At 46.9% G+C, this 19,677-nt stretch overlaps 1 long non-coding RNA gene across 3 annotated transcripts in view; it reads left to right on the top strand.

Annotated features, from left to right (window-relative positions):
• LOC143652191 (uncharacterized) overlaps positions 1 to 19,677 on the top strand; it is a 96,576-nt gene that overhangs the window by 71,941 nt on the left and 4,958 nt on the right. For all 3 annotated transcript variants that reach the window (XR_013160479.1, XR_013160478.1, XR_013160480.1), the window contains one exon: positions 14,174 to 14,290. This is a non-coding gene — a long non-coding RNA (uncharacterized LOC143652191). The remainder of the gene's footprint in view (positions 1 to 14,173; positions 14,291 to 19,677) is intronic.

Raw genomic sequence — 19,677 nt, 5'->3', positions numbered from 1 at the left:
ATTGGTGCTATTGAAAAGAAATCTTAGGGGGGTGATGAGATGACTGTGTTCAAATCTTTGAAGGGTAGAGTGGGAACAGACTTGATTTTTTTGTCCCAGAATGCAGGCTTGCCTCATTTAGCAGTGAAAGTTACAGGTAAAAAACCTTTAGTTTGCTTATTCATTCAACAAATATATGCTGGTCTAGGTAGCTACTGTTCTAAGCGTGGTGGATCCAACAGTGAGGTCAAGTTCCTTGCCCTTCTGGAGCTGAAAGACAATAAAAAAATAAGACTAACTGGACACAAAGAGTGTTAGACAAAGTAAAAAAAATGATAATTTGGACCATGTTAAAAGTTAGAACTTTTGTTCATAAGAAGACATATCATTAAAGGAGAAGAAATGCACCCCACAGAGTGGGAGAAGTCATTAATAATGCATATATCCAACAAGGACCTTAAATCTACAATATATAAAGAACTACCACAAATCAATAAGAAAGAAACAGACAACCAAATAGAAAAATATCAAAAGACATTATTAGACACTCATAAAAGTAGATGCCTAACTGTCCAATATAAATGGGAATATGCTCAACCTCACTACTCAGTTAATTTACTTGTCATGTAAATTAAACCACAGTGTGAGACCTCCACAGGATATCATGATACGCCCACCAGAATGGCTAACATGAAAAAGGCAGACAATATCAATTTTTCTACATTGTTGGTGGGAGTGTAAATTGGTACAGACATTTTGGAAAATTATTTGGTCCTATCTACTAAAGCTGAGTGTATGTGCCAGCAATCAATTCTATCAACCAATCAGCCAATGAATATTATGAATATACCTAGAATAATATACCAATATTCTCTAGGTATATTCCCAAGAGAAATATGTGCAGATGTACTAGAAAGTTCCTAGAAGCATTATTTGTAATAGTTACCAACTGGAAACAACCCAAATTTCCATCAACAGGGTGAATAAACTGGTGTGTTCATACAATTAGAATGCTTACAGCCATAAGAGAGAGAGCTCTACCACACACAACATGATAAACAAGAGATGGAGATTGCATGATCTATTTACATAAAGCCCACGACCAGGTGAGGCTGACCTGTGTTGCTGGTGCGGGACAGCCTCACTCTGCGGAGAGGTGGCGGCTGGGGGAGGAGGGCACCCGGGGGCATCTGGGAGCTGGGGCGGCTCCGTTCTTCGGCTGGGCTTGGGTTACACAGAACATTTGGTTTGGGAAAAACATTGAGATGATATGTACACTTTTCTATATGCAGGTTATACTTGAATAAAATCTACAAAAAATCAACTTGTATACTCCACAGAGCATGCCAGATTGTGATCAACGTTATGAAGAAAAAGAAAGTAAGGGAGAGAGGAAGGGAATGCAGGTAAGGGGCTGCATGGTGGCTTTCAGAGAAGACCTCCTTGCAGCTGAATACAGACCTGAAGGAGATGAGGGGCACAGCTGTGCTGTCCTCTGGGGGAAGGACAGGTGGGAGTAGCAAGGGCAGAGTTTATATGCAAAGCACTTTCTACCTTCTTGAAGGCAATACGAGACTGTAAGGACTGGAGGGCAGTGATCAAATTTAACTGACATTATTACTCATCTATATATCTATCCAGATATTTACACTGTTAATATTATTTATTAATATGTAACTATTTGGAGATTTATTATGGGACTTGCTTCACATAACCATGAGGATTGGCCATGAGCTGGGAATTATGATGAAGGTTTTGATAAAATCCCTAGGAGAAACTGGCTGCCTCAAGTAGAGATGAAATTCTCCCTTCTGAAATCCTCAGCTCTCTCTTTAAAGCCTTCAACGATTGGGTGAGACATCTCTCATAGCTGAAGGCAATCTCTTCTGAATGACCTCATGGTGACCATCAGGCCAGGTGTTGCTTGACCCAACAACTGGATACCATGATCTAATCAAGGGGACATATGAAATTAGCCATCACAGTGAGTCTGCCTTTGAAGATATTGCATATCTCATAAGTACCTTGTCAGGTTTCAGCTTAGCTCTTTAGTATAGTTTTTCTCCCTAGCATGGGTCTGGCAAACTCAGAACACAGAACTGATGACAATACTCAGATTGGGGCAGACCACAGAAAAATGCAAGAGTCAATTTTCTACCATCAGCAAAGGAGGTCAAAGTTTCCCTGGTGAATGGGCAGGGGGTTATCAGAGAGACTGTGAACTCAGTCCAGGGGTTGAGGGGTTCCTGCAAGAGGACCCTGTCCCCTCATGTGATCACCTTTGGGTGGGAACAGACAATAACAACCATGGATAATTGGGTGGGTGGGGGGGCTACAGCAGAGAGACTCTGCACCTTGACCTCTGCATGTGATCTAGGTGGGAGTGAGAGGCCTGCCTGGCTGCAGAGCATGGAGCATCCGAGGCTGACAGGTTTCTCAGTGGACTGGCAGGGGGTGGCCTCCCGGTCCCCTATGCTTTTGCATGGCACCCGTCTGGGAAGGCTCTGGGATGACCCAAATCTCCTGAAGCGGGTTGCTGAGAAAAGACTCGGGGGCCCAGGAGAGCCCTGACTCAGGACAGGGAAGACCTTGGGAGGCCCCTGCCATCCAGGCCCTCAGATGCCTGGATATGGAAACAAGGACCCAAGGGGGTGGGAACAGCCAGGCCAAGTCCTGCAGGCACTGAGGTTAACAGTGGGCTCTGCCCCTGCTCCCTTGCTACTCTCTCTCCCTCCCATTTAGCCTTTCCTGAATGGCCGGGGTGTTTCCCCAAAGGTGGTTCTTTAAATCAGAAGAGACTGGGTTATCACAAACCAACAGTTTTCTGCCATTGGCAGAAATGAATTCTGCAAACCAAGTTCATTCCCTTTGAGTCTGGGACATGGCATATATTGGGCTATTGAGCTACACTCTCCTTCTAGTTTATCCTTCTTGTTTTTCAGCTGCAACTTGGTGGGGAAATTTCTGTAAATGAAATGCAAATAATACTCAGTTTTTTGAATGGCCAGTGCCATGTGTGATTTTGGAGCCGCTAGGGACCTGGCACTGAGCTAGGCCAGGCTGCGTGGAAGCCCTGGAATTTGTACTTGGTGCACGTGAGAGGGGAGAGAGGAGTAAGAGATGGCAGCTGGCATGTTCCCGGGGCCTAGGGGCTGCGTGGGGCTGGGGTGGGCTATGCAATCACAGAGGCTGGGCTTTGGAGTAAAATTAATGCCCCATGAGAATCTATTCCATGTGTGGACTGGTATCATGATCCCGGCATGTTCTTTTGGTCACTGAGCTCCATGAGGATTAACTGCGCTTCAGAGTCAGGGAAACCGAAGTTTGGAGAAGGCAAGAGCCACAAATCTGGGATATCTGCTTCCTGGCCAGTCTTTTTCTGTTCCACCAGAAATGCCTTTTGTTCCTTCTCCTCTCTCTGGCCCCCAGGCCCCAGCCCCTCAGTTTCCAGGGCTGTGGGCCAATTTACTGCAGGACTTAGCTCTGGGCAGCTGTGGCCAGCTGTTTTGGAAAAGGGATTTATGAGGCCAAAGACGATGGCATTCCCCAGCTTTACTGGGGTTTTCAGTGATGCTTCTGCCCACGAGGGGCCCTGGCAGCTGGACACAAAGCTGGACACCAAGAGGGGGGAGGAGAAGCTCAGCCTTGCTCTTCTCCCAGTTGGAGGCCCCATGAAACAGGGAGTGGTCTGGGTTGGGTCTCCTACAGAGCAAACCCTCATATTTATTACTGCACGACCATACCTAACTCTCAGGTTGGTTGTTGGAATAGTTAATGGACGCACCATCTGATGAGAGTAGGAAGTTGCCCCTTAGAGAATAATGAGACCCAGAGAGGTGAAGTTCCTTGCCCAAAACCCTGCCACACATTAGGGGACCGTTCAGGCTAGAACCCAGCTGTCCTGGCCCCCAGCCCACTCCTCTTTCTTTTACACTGACTTTCCCCATCCTGAGATGGGAGACAGCTCACTGCCCAGGATGTTTCTAATAACATTTCTTTTCTCTAATTCATACATCACAAATGTACTCTATAAATTAAAAAAAAAAATCATGCAGCCTGTAGGAATGAATGAAGCTATTGTAAAATGACATGAATAGGAGGGGCCCTAAATCTCGTGGTATTGAGTCGGCTACTTCATGTCCGCTATGGGGCGCAAAGCAGACGCCAGAGTGGGAGCAGGGCTCTTTGAAAGGGTAAATGGGAGTGTTGAGGTTTCCCATCATCTACCCCGGAGAGCCTGTGGGACAAGGGCCCTCTGTGAGGGCTTGGGTGGTGGCGAGATGGTGTCCTCAGCTTCCTGACCACAGATGGGGGCTTTGGGAAAAGGGCTGGTCCCAAACATTTCCCATACTCCATTCTCTTATTTGTCCCTTCCCCTCCCCTGATCCCTCCCTCCCACCACCTGCCAAGTTCCAGGCATGTGCTGCAAGCTCTCTTAGCAATGTACCATTTGAGGACTCCCCAAGGCTTTGGGTCATTACTCAAGCTGTCTCCTCTGCTTGGAAGGCCCCACACCCTGTCTGACTGTGCACAGCCTCCTCTTCCTTCAATGTCATCTAAAATCCCTTCTTCAGGGATCTCTTTCCTCTTTGTGTCTTTCATACGCAAAAGAGGAAACTGGCAACTAGGATGCAGATGCCAGAGGTATATCCTCTCACGTAACCTTTCCCACAGCCGTGTGTGGCTTCCTGAGCTTCCTCTGATACGTGAGGATTGCCGATGGCCGATGGAAACGTCTCCAGGAGCCTCATCCTGCTGGCAAGAAGATCGAGGTGTGGAGGGCTTCAGTAGGAAGATTACATCATTCTTAAGTAGTCATGGCAGAATTTGAGCCTAAGTCTACCAAATTCCAGTGCTCCTGCCCCTCCACCCCACCCCCCAGGCCTTCCTCTGCATCCCAGAGGGCATGTGGAGTCCTATTTGACCTTCTATTTTAGCCTTTCCTATGGAGTCTTGTTTCAGAGTTATTTGTGGACATCTGGCCAAGCGGTTGATGGAAATATGGTGTGATTGGAAGTCAGACGGTCTTATCTCAGCTGCCTCTGACTTATATTAATAGAAAGCACTGGTGTGACACTCACTTCAGGTTAGGCTTCTTTCTAAGAGCTTTACAGACCAAGGGGGCCCACAAATGCCATACAAAGAGGGCAATGTGATCTTTCCTTTCCAGAAGGGAAAATTGAGGCACAGGGAGATCATAGCACATGCTCAGGCTCATGAGCTGGTACCTGGCAAAGCCAGGCTCTGCTCCTGGGCAGCCTGGCTGCGGCATCTGTGCCCTGAACCTCCAAGCTACCTCTAGTATCAACATCCAGGGTGGGACCTAGAATCAGGCAGGGAGGCGCAGGGCATAAAGAAAAGATACTCTTGAGAACTGGTGACCCCTGCACACATACGCCCCCACCTCTTCCTCATCAGGGCTGTTCCCAGTCTTCCCCCTTGTCCGCAGAACCTAGCCTGAGACCAGGGGCACAGCCACAGCTCTGGGGAGGCGGGGAGGGCCCCGGGACATCACACAGGTCTGAAGCTTTGGGCACCACCGTGAAGTGCAGGCGACGTGCATGTGATGGTAGTCGCGTGGCCCTTGAGTGTTGAGTTCACTTTGGGGTTGATGGAGGAAGTGGTCCCAAGGTGTTCTACTCTGACGCTTTCTCAGCAAGCAAACAAAGAAGCAAAAACTAAACTCACAGAAGAAAATAACCCAAAAGTAAAACTGATTATGAGTTTTGTTTGAAGCTACCCAATTAACAATAGGGCAGAAGAATGTCCCTGTGTTATTAAATCCCCGGCCCTCGTACTCTTCCAGTCTGCACAATATTCTTATTATGAGTGGTTTTCTGTCTCCATAAACATCCACATGTCACTTATATTCTTTTCTAGATATGTGAAGGATTTTTTCTTTATCATTTATCATTTGAAAATTTTCTGCTATTCTGAATCTTCTTTTAAAAATTTAAATTTCATTAATTTTATTTATTATTTTGTTTTACAAGCATAGACTTCCCTTCATCCTCTTCCACCATTCCCTGGTAACTTCAAATCTGCTTTTGATCTCTGTGGATTTGTTATTTCTAAACAGCCAAGTGACATCATGCAATATCTGCCCTTGTATCTGGCTTATTTCACTGAGCCTGATGTTTGCAGGGTTCTTCCATGTTGCTACAGGTCTCAGAACTTCATTCCTTCTTATGGCGGAATAATACCCATTGTGGGCATGTACCACATTTTGTTTATCCATTTGTCTGTGAATGGATACAGGTTATTACCTCCATCATTTTAAATATTATAATAGCTCTATGATGGAAACGCTCAGGTATTGGTCTTTGCTTTTTGGATCATCGAAAGGTGGAGCCCCTTGATGGAAATACTGGTTTAAAGGAAATTCCATCATTTTTATTTATTTTTATTTTATTTTATTTTTTTTGCATGGGCAGGCACCGGGAATCGAACCCGGGTCTCCAGCACAGCAGGTGAGAACTCTACCTACCGAGCCACTGTGGCCCACCCTCCATCTGTTTTAAATACACGTCATCTCTGAGGTGTGGAGATGGATTCCTGAACTTAGCCGAGCCACAATGAAGTCCAAATGGACAATAATGGAACATTCTGGGGAAAGAGAGACCTGTAGTAAGTGCCGTTAAAGTCGATGAATGAGTTCTGAGAGCGGAGATTTATATTCCCATTGTTTGGATGAGAAAACTGAGGTCCAGAGGTTTGTCAGAGGTTATACACTAAGGTGAAGGAATGTCCGGTGCTAAAGCCAGGACATTCCTGACTGCAGATGGGAGGGATATCACTGGCACGGACACGTGTGTTATCAGTGCATTTTGGGATCCCCTCCCAGGGGACACGGAACTTGAATATGTGATCCTCCGTTTGTCCAATGCTCAAGGGAAGCTGTGAGCAAAATAATTAATTTATCAATGACACACACACACCAGAGTGCAAAGACTAACTTTTCCTGAGATAATGTAACATATCTTATTTTCTTGTTGCTTCTGTGAAAATATTTACTTTGTGATTTCATATCAAATGATGAGCATGTTGGTGTGGCAACCATCAAATCATGATTTCCCTGAACACTAAATTAATGACTTCCAGTATCTTCTTTTTTTTAAAATCTCATTTGCTGGGCACGAGATTGACTGGAGAGCACTGCCTTCATTTCTTCTGTACCTTATCCCTGCCTAGCAAACTGAGTCCTTAAGTCCCATTTCTAGGGCCACCTTCTCTAAGAAGGTGCTTCAGCTAGCACCTAGGTCCCTTGATTGGTGGTCCAGTATCCTTCCCATTGACACCAGCTAAGACCCTTTTAGTTAGGTGGAACTCGTTTGTTCAGTTATTCCTCTAACAAGCATCCACTCATCATCTACTCTGTACCATGCCTATGTTGGGCGTTGAGAACACTGAAAAAATAAGACCCAGTCCATGTTTTCAAAATCATAATCTAGGTAGGGAGGTAGTGCCCCTAACATGCAATTTTGGATTTGGGAGAGGCAGGACTCTGATAGGAAATTGCATCCAGGAGGAAATGGTGGATTCCATTAGTGGGGATTTAAGGGAAGATTTTCCAGGGAAGAGGTAACGCAGTTGGCACTGATGGATGAGTAGGAGCTTCCTGGGCAGCCTGGGTGAATGCTGCTCTCTAGGACTGCCACTGGCCCATATGGTGCTTTTGTGTGAATTAGAAAAATTAACCTTCTTTGAGTACCCTTGTGCAGTCAACAATCTTCACAACTGGACTTGGCCACTCTGCAAGTCATCTCCATCCTCTGTAGTCTCTGAGCACACTGTCCCAAAGTTCTTCATGACCCTGACCACAGAGGCCCACTTGAGCCATGTGCTTAGTTTATATGTCAGTCTTGACCAGTTAGTCTTGACCAGTTGATTGGAGAACAGAGAGAGTACCTTTCCAATCTGGTACCACTCAGTGCCAGACAGGACCCTGCACAGAGTGTACTCGAAACATTGGGTAGAATATCCCTAATATCAGAGAATGCCAACTTATAGTAGTTCATGCATGCAAGACCAAGGACCCAGTACTTCAGGATCATTTGAGCAGATTTAAAAACATGTCCACACGATTCCTACCCATTCAAGATCAAATTCAGGGGACCTGTGGGTGGTAGGGACTGAGGTCCATGTGCTTTTACATACTCCTTGGGTGTTTCTGATAATACTAAGTCATTCTTATAGGCTATGAAAAGTGTCAGTTAATGCTCAAGACCGCCACGGGCAACTATGATGATCCTTGTTTGACAGATGAGGAGGCAGACACACAGAGAGGTTAAGTGTCCTGTTTAAGGCTACCCAGCCACTATGTGCTGGGACCATGGTCAGAGCCCAGATGGACACACCCTAGAGCCTATGCGCTTCTGTGCTCTGGGATAACACGGATCCCAAAGTGGTGGGATCTGGGAATGCTACACCTGCAGAAATTTTGGGTTGTCACAACTTGGGGGACAGACTGCAACTGTATTTAGTGGATACGGCCATGGATGCTGCTAAACATCCTACGATACACAAGACAATCCACCCCGCCCTCCCATCCAAAACAAAGCATTATCCGGCCCCAAATGTCAACAGTCCCAGGATGAGAAACACGTCTGTGAGGCAAGTTGGATTTTATCCTTGGCTGGGTCTCTAAAGGAAGAGGAAGAGAGGAGCCACAAGGTCACTAAGGTCCAAGCCCTGCTTCTGTTGCTTAGTCCCTTGCTGGGGTTCTCAAGCAAGTTACTAGACTTGTTTTCCCACAGGTGAGGTGGGCTGAAGGTATGATACCTACCTAGGCAGGTCATGAAAAGATCAAAATAACTAGAAGAACATTCCAAAATGCAGCCGCTCTCACTCTAGGTAGAATTAGAATTCCTGAGTGTGAATTCCACTCCACCACTTGCTGGGCTATTTGTTACCTTAGGTCATGACCGACTTGAGCTATAATTTCCTCATCTTTTAAATGGGTGTAACGGGACATCTCTCTCTCAGGGTGGGTGAAGAAATGGTATGACATAACTGGCAAAGGAGAGATTGAATAATGAATTAGCTCCATAATGTAACTGCCCGCTTACTGCTCTCCTGGGGTTAAGGCTGGAGAGGCTGGAGGGGAAGGCATCACCTACTCCCTCCACCCCATGCCAAAGTGGACAGATCCCACAGGTGGAAAAGAAGCAAGGAGGCGATGGTGACTGAGAGAGCCAGCGGGGTGGGGGAGGGTAGGACCCAGCAAAAGGGCGATGCAACAGGACAGTTGGGGAAGCCAACTCTGAGCAGATGGGGGTGCCCATCATGGTGAGAGCACGTGGGAGGGGAAAGGGGGGGTGCTGTGGGGGCAGGAGGGGGGTAGGGATCAGACCTGCCACATTTTAATTTGGAACCAGTGCCCCAGGGAAGGATTTAGAAATAGCCAGGCTACTTTGTACAAATAACCCCCCTTCCTGGGCAGCTGTCAGAGTGACGTGCTGCATGAAGCTTCCTCTGTCTCTCCGGAGAAGGAGAAGGAAGAGGAGGAGGAGGATGGGGGAATGAGGGGTGGGGAGCTGGGCAGAGGGTGGGTGCAGTAGGGGGCTCAATGGCCTTGAACTTCCTTTCATACAACAACCGGGAGGGGTCAGGGCTTTTATCTCCGTCTTGCAGAGGCAGAAACTGAACTGAGGGAGTAGAAAGACTTGCTTGAATCCCATGGCCAAGTGTGCCGAGCAGCTTTTGATTTCAGGACTAAGTGGCAAGCTCATATCTCTTCTATTGCCTCGGTTCTTGGGTGAAGGGATAAGCATCTAGCAAGGGTCTTGTGTATAGCAGATGCTCAATAAAACAGTTTAATGAAGATTAAGAAAGAAATTGAGGAGGAGCAGACCAGCCTAGGAAGAACAGAGAAGGAGAATGAAAAGGAATGAGTTTAAAACAAAACATTCTAACTGTTGCTTCACTCTGTCTCACATTGGGCCAGAGTTGGCCTCTGGTCTCTTGTTTGTCACCTATGACCTGAGGAGGACAATAGCCATCACCCCTCCTGTTTGGGATGGTGGAGAACAGCCTCTGGCTCCCACTGGGGCTATGAACCCCAGGCCAGCCCATCCTACTTCGTGCTCTTGCAGTGAGATCAGAACTGAGGGTAAAATGGTCACCCCAGATCTTGGGCAGGGAATAAAGTGAATTTCTTCTTGTTTCCCAGGCAGGATTTGTTTTTCTACAATGGACATGTGGACGTAGCCCTTGATCGTTTTCCAAGCTCTGTCCCCAGGCCGCCTGCCAGCAGGGTCGGGTGGTGGGAGCAGGCATCTGATAAACCTAACCGAGAGGAACCCCCAAATAATTCTGGAGTATAGTTTCTTGCCCTTCCCACCCCTGGACCGAATCAGTCTTTGAAATAATCAAGGACTCTCGTTTGAGTCAGCAGACGGTGGTGGGAAAACATTGACTTTTGAGTTAGCGTTGGAGTTAAGGCTTAGGCCATGCTTGTGAGGATGAGACCTCAAATCATTTATTTAATCCATGACTCAGTTTCCTCATCTATAAAGTGGCCAATATGTATTAGAAATGAAGCTTCTAAAACACTCAGCACCGGGGAAACAGTCTGTCAATTGCAGCTGCCATAGGAGGCTTTGTTAGAGAAAATGCTTCCTTTTCCTGGGAAGAGCGAGGCCCCTCTCCCCGACGTTGCTGGGGCGTGTTTCGTCGTGGTCATTTGGATTTGTGGAGGTGGGTGTGGGGTTATGAGTGGGGGGAAATCACACTCTTTGCCTTAGGCTTTTGAATAAACAGTTGCCTCTGATCTGAGCTGCCCTAGCTCCCCGGGAGCCCAATTTCAAAGGATTTCTCCATGGAGCTAAAGCAAACCTCAATCATCTTTGTGCACAAAACACCCACCCAGGCTATTTGTCTCCGTCCTGAGCGCTTGGCGCGGGGCCCACGACAGTCTTCAGAAGGAGAGCTTAGCCAAGAATGCTGGCATTCAGGGGCGCTGACTGTCAGCCACTGGCCAGCCCCACCCTCTGTTCTCTGCTCCGAGTTCTTGGCAGCCCGAGTTAACCACAAGACAAGTTGTATCATCTGTTAAACCTGTCGTTGGGGGAAAAAAAATGACTTCAATAAAATATTTCAACAATTATAGTCCATTTTAATTAGGTGTGTACCACATAATTATAGATTTAAAAAAATGTATCACGATTCAAAACCCAACACCGTGGCGGTGTGGATGTAGCTGTGCTCCCCACGGAATTTCCAGAAGAACTTTACACCTGCGGGGCCCCATGGCCGTGGCTGGGCCTCCCTTCTGTTGGTGACTGGGCCTGAGTCCCTCCTGTTCACCGGTTCTTTGCACTGGCATCTGGAATCACAGCGGCCCGGAGGCAACCCCTCGTAAACCCACAGGAGGGGAATGATGGCAGGTGGGCCCCGAAAGTCAGAGGTCCATTTTGGGACAGAGGGAGGGGAATATCAGAGGAGCACTGGGTGGTGAGTCTGGAGGTCTGGGACTCTGAAGCAGCTTTAAAACAGCAGTGTTTGAAAACTACTGCACAATTGCCAAGATCCTTCTCCAGCTCATTCATTCATTAACTCGTTCATTCAATAACTATGTGCTGAGCACCCACGTGTGTGCCAGCCCTATCCCAGGCCCTGGATAAACAGCCGGGAGCAAGGCAGTCACAAACCATGGCTCGGGCTGTCAAGTGCTCTTCCAGTCCAGTGGGACACGGACAATGATTGAACTCACCAGTTGCTGTACTACATCCTCTATACACTCAACGGAGCCCCCAGAATAATGCTGAGAGGGGGACTCATTGCTCACTTTTATGTGTGAGGCTCATCCAGGTTAGGTGAGTGACCCAAAGCCATGCAATCTTAGAATCGCATCTGGGACTCTCACACTCCTGAGCTCACATGTCCACTTCCTCAGTTGTGACACCCAGCAAACACATCTTTATTTATTAATTGAGTAGGTGCCAGTTGAGTTGGGATTCCCCTTTCTTGGCCCAGGTGCCCAATCGACATGTTGATTGAACTGTTTTCGCTACACTACCTCTGGCTTTTGGGGTCCTCCACACCCTATAGGACGTTGCTCTTAGAATGGAAGCTCCCTGGTTGCCTCCACATGGTGGACCTCTGCCCTTGTACCCCAACATATACCACCTTTGCCTTCTCTATCGTCACTGTGCCACAAATCACTTTCTTCCTGGTGGATGGTTACTTGAGTTCATAATGAAGGTTCTGCGTGAGATTGAGAGATGTTGGAGGGTGGAGCCCATGTCCTAATATTTTCAACCTACTCTGTCCTCTCAGGTGGAGCACAATGCCTTGTACACAGTGGGAAGAGGACTCTATCTTGAGTCAATATGTGCATGAGTTACTGAGTGGAGGGAGTGACCAAGTGAGTGGATATGTGGATGGATGGATGAGTCACTCAATCAACAAACAATGAATGATGTATAGATAAATGAGAAATAAATGGGTGGGTAAATGAATAAATTGGTGAGTGGATGGGTAGATGAGTTAATGAATGTGCAAATGAACAATGAAAAATTTATATAAATTAGTGCAGCTCTGAGTAAATGAATGAGTAAGGAAGAAAACACATAAAATAGTTTGAACCAGAATAAATGAAGGAATAAATGAATGGATGAATGGATGTGTGTTAGTTTGCTAGATGCTGGAATGTGATATACCAGAACTAGAACAGCTTTTGAAAAGATAATTTAATAAAGTTACAAGTTTACAGTTCTAAGCCTATAAAATTATCCTAATTAATGCATCCAGGGAAAGATGCCTTAATTCAAGGAAGTCTCATGGGTCAGGAACACCTCTGTCAGCTGGGTGGTCATGTGGCTGGCATCTGCTTGTCCTTTGCTCCTGGGTTCCATTGCTTTCAGCCTCTGTTTTTGTGGGGTTCCTCACTTTGTTTCTCTGGGGCTGGTTTTCATTTCTTGGCTTTCTTTGGCTCTCTCCAGGTTCTGGCTTGGTTAACATCTCATGATAATGTCTGCTAGGCTCCAAGCATCTCCAAATGTTCGTGTCTCTGTTCTCTGCCTGTCAGCTCTGCTCTGAAGTTTGTCAGCTGTGTCATTTCTGACTCTCTTTAAACTGTCTCCTCTTTTAAAGGACTCCAGAAAACTAATCAAGACCACCTGAAACGGGTGGAGTCACATCTCCATCTAATCAAAAGTCACATCCAAAATTGGGTGCACCACATCTCAGTGGAGATAATCTAATCAAAAGTTTCTAACCTAAAGTATTGAATCAGGATTAAAAGAAACAGCTGCCTCCACAAGACTGAATCAGAACTAAAACATGGGTTTTCTGGGGTACATAATACTTTCAAACTAGCGCAGGATGGATGGAGAAGTGAGCAAGTGAACGAGTAGAAGAGTGAATAGACAGCTCCTCTCTGCCTCTTTTTTCCTGGTTATCTTATAAATACCTTACGACGAGTGGTGACTGATTTAACTATTGGATCACCCACGTCTCCCAGCACCGGGTGCCTCAGAGTGAAGTTCAATGATTGTCAGTTGATTGATTGGCCTTGCTGGCTTTGTGAGATGAGGAGATGACAGGTGCTTTGCCAGTGCAATCCAGGCACATAGAGTTGGCTTTTGGCTTAGAAGGCAGATACCTGTCATTTTGTCTGTACCTATGCCCTGAGCAGACATGACCAATCAATCACTTATGCAAAACCTAATTGCCACTCCAGTCTATGTGCTGGGGCAAAATGATGTGTTGCTGAGTGTTGAAAAGTAAACTTGACCATGAATGAGATCAATGAAGAAAGTCGTCTTGCCTCCTTGCCCTGGAGGCCACCGAGAGGATCAGAATGTGGATCAATGGATGATCAGCTTGGTCTTGGGGCCATTTTTTTCCTGTGCCAAATGACTCTTGCATAAGGCTAAGTTAAAATACAATGAGGAGATAGAGATGGTAGTCCTAGCTGTGTAGCCTTGGGCTAGTTCCCTTGCTCTCTGTGCTTCAGAGTCCCCATTTGTACCATCATGATGCTGGACTGGGAGCCTGGACAATCCTACTGCAATGGACTCCTCTGGCTCAGGATGCCAGGGCATGAGAGGGACCAGATTAAGCATCATGGGCTTTATGGGGTGGAACAGGGTCTCAGGGGTGGCTGTGTAGGGCCTAGGAAAACAGCAGTAGGAGTGGCTTGGGGAGCATGACCATTTGTAACCCCTTCATGCCCATGTATCCTTTGCAGGTGGGAAATGGACCTTCCTATGAGAGGTAAGAGAATCCTTTGTCAGTGCCCTCTTCAGAGGGTGGAGTGGAACAGGAGACCCCTTCGGAATTAGTCCTAAAATCGAACTTACTGTGGGTAAGTTTCTTAACCATTCTCTGCCTTGGTTTCCCATGTATGAGACAGAGTTATACTTCTTAACCTATTAAGCTGTTGTGAAGATTAGAAAAAAATCTAAGTAAAGCCCCAAGTTCAAGTCTGGCTCATAAGTGCACAGTAAATGTCAGCTGTTACTAATGATAAGAAAATAAATATGGGTGCAAAGCCATACATATGTTTTAAGGGCCTCAATATCTTAGTCACTTAAAAAATATCCTAATTACTCACAAGGAACTGGGTGAGGTGCAGGTACTTAAAAATTGCTATTCTTTCAGAGAATTAGGAATATTATTTGCAGAAAACATTTTCAAATATGGTGCTTTCCAAATGGACCATTAGCTTAATTGGGCTGTTGTGGTTCCTTCTGGGGAGTCTGTGGAATCTGACTCTGCTTGGCCCTTAGTTCTGTAATTGCTGAATGGAAGCAGGAGAGATTAGAGACCAGTGGGTATGTGGATAGATGAATGGATGAGAATAAATGAATGAAGACATGGCCGGATGGAAGACTGTCCTGAATAAATGGGCAGATGAATGAATGAATGAATGAATGAAGATTTATTACAGTTTTTCTCATCTCTGGTCAGAATCACTGCATGTCCCGGCAAGGAGTGTCATTCAATTTGAGTGTGGTATGTGGTAGACAGCCTTTGTGGGGAGGTAGATGGGGAACCTTGTTGTGAGGGTCTGAGTAAATGCCACACAGGGGCAGTTGATGGGAGGGGGTGAAGTTAAGGCCATCAAGCATGGAAGTGTGGAAGGGAGACCAGAGGTGTGGTAAGAGGGCAGGCCTAAGAGATATTTTTGATGGATGGCACTCCTGGCTGAGCATCACTTACTATCTGTTTGACTCTTGGCCTCTCCACTTCTCTGACCCTCAGTTTCTGCTGGCCGTTCAAATTCCATATGTTGTGACACCCATGCCCAACCATATGAGGCAGTGAGTTGAGCTTAATAGGTTTTGTATAAATACATAAGTAATGGAGAAGTCATCAGCTGAGTTGTCCATCTAAGCTTTTGGAGGTGGCTGAGATTCCATTCAGATATTCCACAAGTATTTATTGAGTACCTATTTTGTACGAGGCATGACTTTAAGTGCTAGACTCCATTTCAAATATTCGACAAGGTAATGGAAATGGTATCAGATTATAGAATCTATGGGAGTGAACTGCAGTCTCTTAAAACATATATCTTGCTAACTTTTGCAAGATAATTATAATAGAAAATAATGGCAATAGCGTCCTCAAGCATATGGGGGTTATGATTTAGAAATATCTCCTTAACCCTGCCCTATTGGTATAGTTGCTTTTGCTTTATGAGAGGAGAACTTGAGGTATGAAAAGGAGAGGTGACTTATCCTGTGTCTTGCTGCTACAAGTGGCAGGTCCAGATTTGCACTGGGTCTTTCTGCCTCTCTCAGTGCTGCTGGGTTTTCTGGAACCAAGCTCTGCCAAAGCATGGCTTGCCATGGGGATGCTTTCTAATGATGGCATGCAAAGTCCACTTAAAACTCAAAGAAGTTTTGCAGATGAGCACTGGCCCAGCAAAGGGCATTAGGGGATAGAGTGGGCAGTCCGTGTTTTATGCAGGCCGGGCTTGGCTCCATCCAGCCAGGGCCAATTACTCACTGACTCTGAAGCTTTCCAGGAGTTTGCGGAATTGCATATCTAGAGAAGCTACTTGTGTCTGGCCCAGGGAAATTCCAAGAGCCTCCTGTTTGCCAAATTTCCTGATTGGGGGTGGGGTGGCAGTTGTGTAGGAAGGGCACAGAAGGGGTTGCTCTTTGGTTTTGCCATCGCTCAGCTAAAGAGAGACCAAATGGTTTCCAACAATTTCTAGAACAAATATTTGCCTTAAGGCTCAAGACTCTGGTGCCAAGTTTCAATGCAACCCAATATTTCTGTGTTTGGGAGTTGTGAAATAAGAGTGAGAGGGAGAGAGAGAGAAGAAGAGACAAGTGAAATGAAAGTGAGTTAACCTGAAATGGGGTGGGGGGGTGATGTGGGGGATGGAGATGAAGCTAAAGGTGGAAAGGAGAAATGTCCTTTAAAGACGGTGGCCCTGGTAGGTGTACCTGATTAAAGGGTTATTAAGCTCTGCCCATGTTAAGTGTCTGGAGGAGGACTGGGGCTCAGAGAGAGTGAGATGACTTCAGATCCCCCATGGGCTAGGAGTCAAGTGCAGGTCGGCCTGGCTGTGTTTGAGGTGTGAATGCAAATGGTGTAAGGTACCAAGTCCTAACCTCAGGGGTTAGCAGGGAGTCTAGTGGAGGAAGACAAGGACTTCCATCAGAGGGGAGCTTGGGATTGTGTTCATCAAAATGCCTTCAGGCTATCTGATGATGGTGTGAGCTGTGCGCTTTGGATGAATTATATGGTTTGTGACTATATTTCCATAAAATTGCAAAAAAAAGAAAAAAGCCTTCAGGGCCAGACAGGTGCCACCAATGCATGAGGTTGGCCAGGGGACACTGATGATGCAATGGTGGATGGTGACAGGAGGTCCAACTTGGTGGGGTCACAACTGGAAATGCTGAGGGCTGTGGTGAACTGGAGGAGGCAGGCCTCATCCGAGGGGCCGGGAGGGAGGTGGGGGAGCCCAGTGTGGCCGGATATATCGACTTTTTGAGAGAAGCTAGGAAATCTGATTTTAGTATGAAATTCCCAATAACCAAATGTGAGTATTGGATGCAAAAATATATATATATATCTTCCAAGCACTGTGCTGGTCAAAAAATTGGGCTCCCAGTCTATGACCTCTGGTCTTAAGGCTTGAGAAGAAGAGGCAGCACTTAACCTTCAAGACTATCTACAGCCTCCTTCAACTGGCTTCACTTTTGTCTCCCCAAAATCCCACTGGAGGAGTACAGCTGGGGTGTTCATTTCACTCATGCAGAACTGTCTGCTGGGGACCCTCTTCGCCCAGATCTGTTTAATTCCTTCTTGCTTTTTGAAGCTCTGATGAAAGTGATTCTCCCCAAGCCCCCTTGAATGAGATGTCATCTTCTGCACATCATTTCTGTTTTGGTTTTTTTTTTTTGGGGGGGGGTGCATGGTCTGGAAATTGAACCCAAGTCTGCTTCATGGAAAGCGAGCATTCTACCACTGAACCACCTGTGCACTCTGCTTGTCACTTCTATTTAAGCTGCCAGATTTCTTGAGCAATGACAATGTGGCAATTTCAGGGAAAGACCCCAAGGCACTCCCAGGATTGGTGGGAGGGGTGGTGGTGGGGTGCAGGAAGCAGAGGTGCCTTCCAGGTGTGCACTGAGGGCCCGATGCAGAGGCATCTGCTCCAGCTTGGAGGGAAATTCAGGGAAGACGTCCAGGTGGAGCAGACTGAACTAATCCTTCAAGAAAGGGAGAACCAGCCGGACAGACAAAGGATTAATGGCACCCACTTTGCTCCTGAGATGGAATGTTAGGGCAGCTTTGTAGGCAGAAGACCCGACTTGTGTTCTGGGCCCTTTTTTTACAAACCATCGACTCAAGGGGAGCCACTGGACCTCTCTGAACTTCAGTTTCCTTGTCTATAACAGGGTCTATGGATACCACCTTTGGTGGGCCGTTTGGGGGCTTTGTTGAGTGGGGCTATGAGAAGTCACCGCCTGTGGTTGACATTCAGTTGCTGCTGCTGCTGCTCTGATTGCTTTCTTTCTCAGATTTGGGCAACCTCCACGTGGGGAGGGAGAAATGTGGGGAGCTAAGAGACGGAGGTGGGAGCTCCCTGGCTCTCTCAGGGAAACTTGCATTGGTGGCCCAGACTAGAGAGGAAACTTTGTGCAGTGGAAGTTGAGGCTAGAGCCTCTGCACAACACAAAGCTTGGTGTGGGGGCTCATATCCAGGCTAAGGAAGGTGGGCTCCACCCTGCCAAGGCTTGTGGATGGGGCTCAGGTAGGTGACATTCCTAAGGTGAGGTGTCACAGGATGTGATGCCTGAGGGGTCATCAGGGCACTGCAGAGGGAGGGGTCTATACTGGCCTTGGCTTTCTGAGTCAAGGAAGTAAGGAGGAGGCTGGTGGCCCTAATAAGAGTTTGGACCTGGGGAGACGTATGTGAACCTCTGAGCAGGGAGCTGTGGGTTAATCTCACTTGATTAATCATGGGAGTATAGGGTATCATGATGCACAGGCGATACCTCTTCTGTGAAGCCTTTCTGGAGCCCCTGTCTGCCCCGGGGCATTCCCCTCTTCCCTGCTCTTTACCAGTTCCTTCCAGTTCTTGCAGCCATGGCAGCTCTCTCTCCACTTGACTCTGAGCACCTAGAGGGCAGGGGTGGTCCCCAGTTCTTAGTGTGCCCCCGCTACCAGGACCTAGCCCAGCACCAGCCCAGACCCAGGACACAGTAACTCTCTGCTGAATGAATGAGTGAATGAGTGAAGGAGAAAGAAAATGCCAGAGGGGAGGAGGAAAGGAGGCAGGAGGGAAAGAAGAATGTGAAGAAGTGAAGGAAGAAAAGAAGAAAGAAGGAAAAAAGGGATGAAAGAAGGAAAGAAGGGAAGACAAGAAGGAAGGAAAGAAGATCAGGTTCAGGGGTCCAGGGTTGGCACAAGTTGCTCTGTTTGCCAAGGTCATTAGATCAGGAGCCACCCAGCCTCCTGGATGGGGAGGTGATGCAACTGGAGGCAAGGCCGTTTCCCCCGGGCAATGAAGGGTGACCCTCCAGGGTGCCCCTAGAGTAGGAACTCTTCTCCTGCTGCTATCTGGTTTGCTAATAAATGAGGTATCTAGGGGTCCCTATTATTGCAAAACAACAACCAATAATCTCCATTCTCCTGAGAGGGCTGCAATTTCTGGGTTAGAAACATACGCTTGTGTTCTGTTCTTCTGAGATAAAACCATGTCTGGATGGCTTCATTCATTCATTTATTCACTCACCCTGGCTTTGTTCAGAGATGTAGCCAACCCTCCCTCAGCTCCTATGAGGTACCAGGTGCCATGCTAAGGGCTGGGGATGGAGAGGTGATGGAGACAGACTGTGGATGGAGTTTAGGACCTCAAAGTTAAGTCCTGCCACTGTCTTAAGGGCTACTTAATCCTCAACTTGAGTCTTCTATGGAAATCTGGCTAAAAGGCCTGTATCAAGAGGGTGGAGCAAATGCTACCAATCACCCAGTGTGGGGCCTGGGGGAGTTGGCAGTGCATACTTATCTGGAGGTAGGTGTTGATCATCATTATTATTATTGTAACTTCAGTGGAGAGCAGAGCTTATGCAGAACACTTACCCTATACTGTACCAGGGGTGTGAAACGGACAAGCCTGGTAGAAGCTTAGAAAACGGAGACTCTTAGGCTGCCTGGGAGAGCTAGGGAGAGCTTCTGAAAGGAAGTGGTGATGGCTGCTCTGGGACATGGAGACAGGAAAGAGAG

Source organism: Tamandua tetradactyla, chromosome 12, assembly GCF_023851605.1.
Source record: "Tamandua tetradactyla isolate mTamTet1 chromosome 12, mTamTet1.pri, whole genome shotgun sequence".
NCBI lineage: Eukaryota > Metazoa > Chordata > Mammalia > Pilosa > Myrmecophagidae > Tamandua > Tamandua tetradactyla.
Note: the sequence above shows the minus strand (reverse complement) of the source record. Positions and strands in the feature narration are given on the sequence as shown.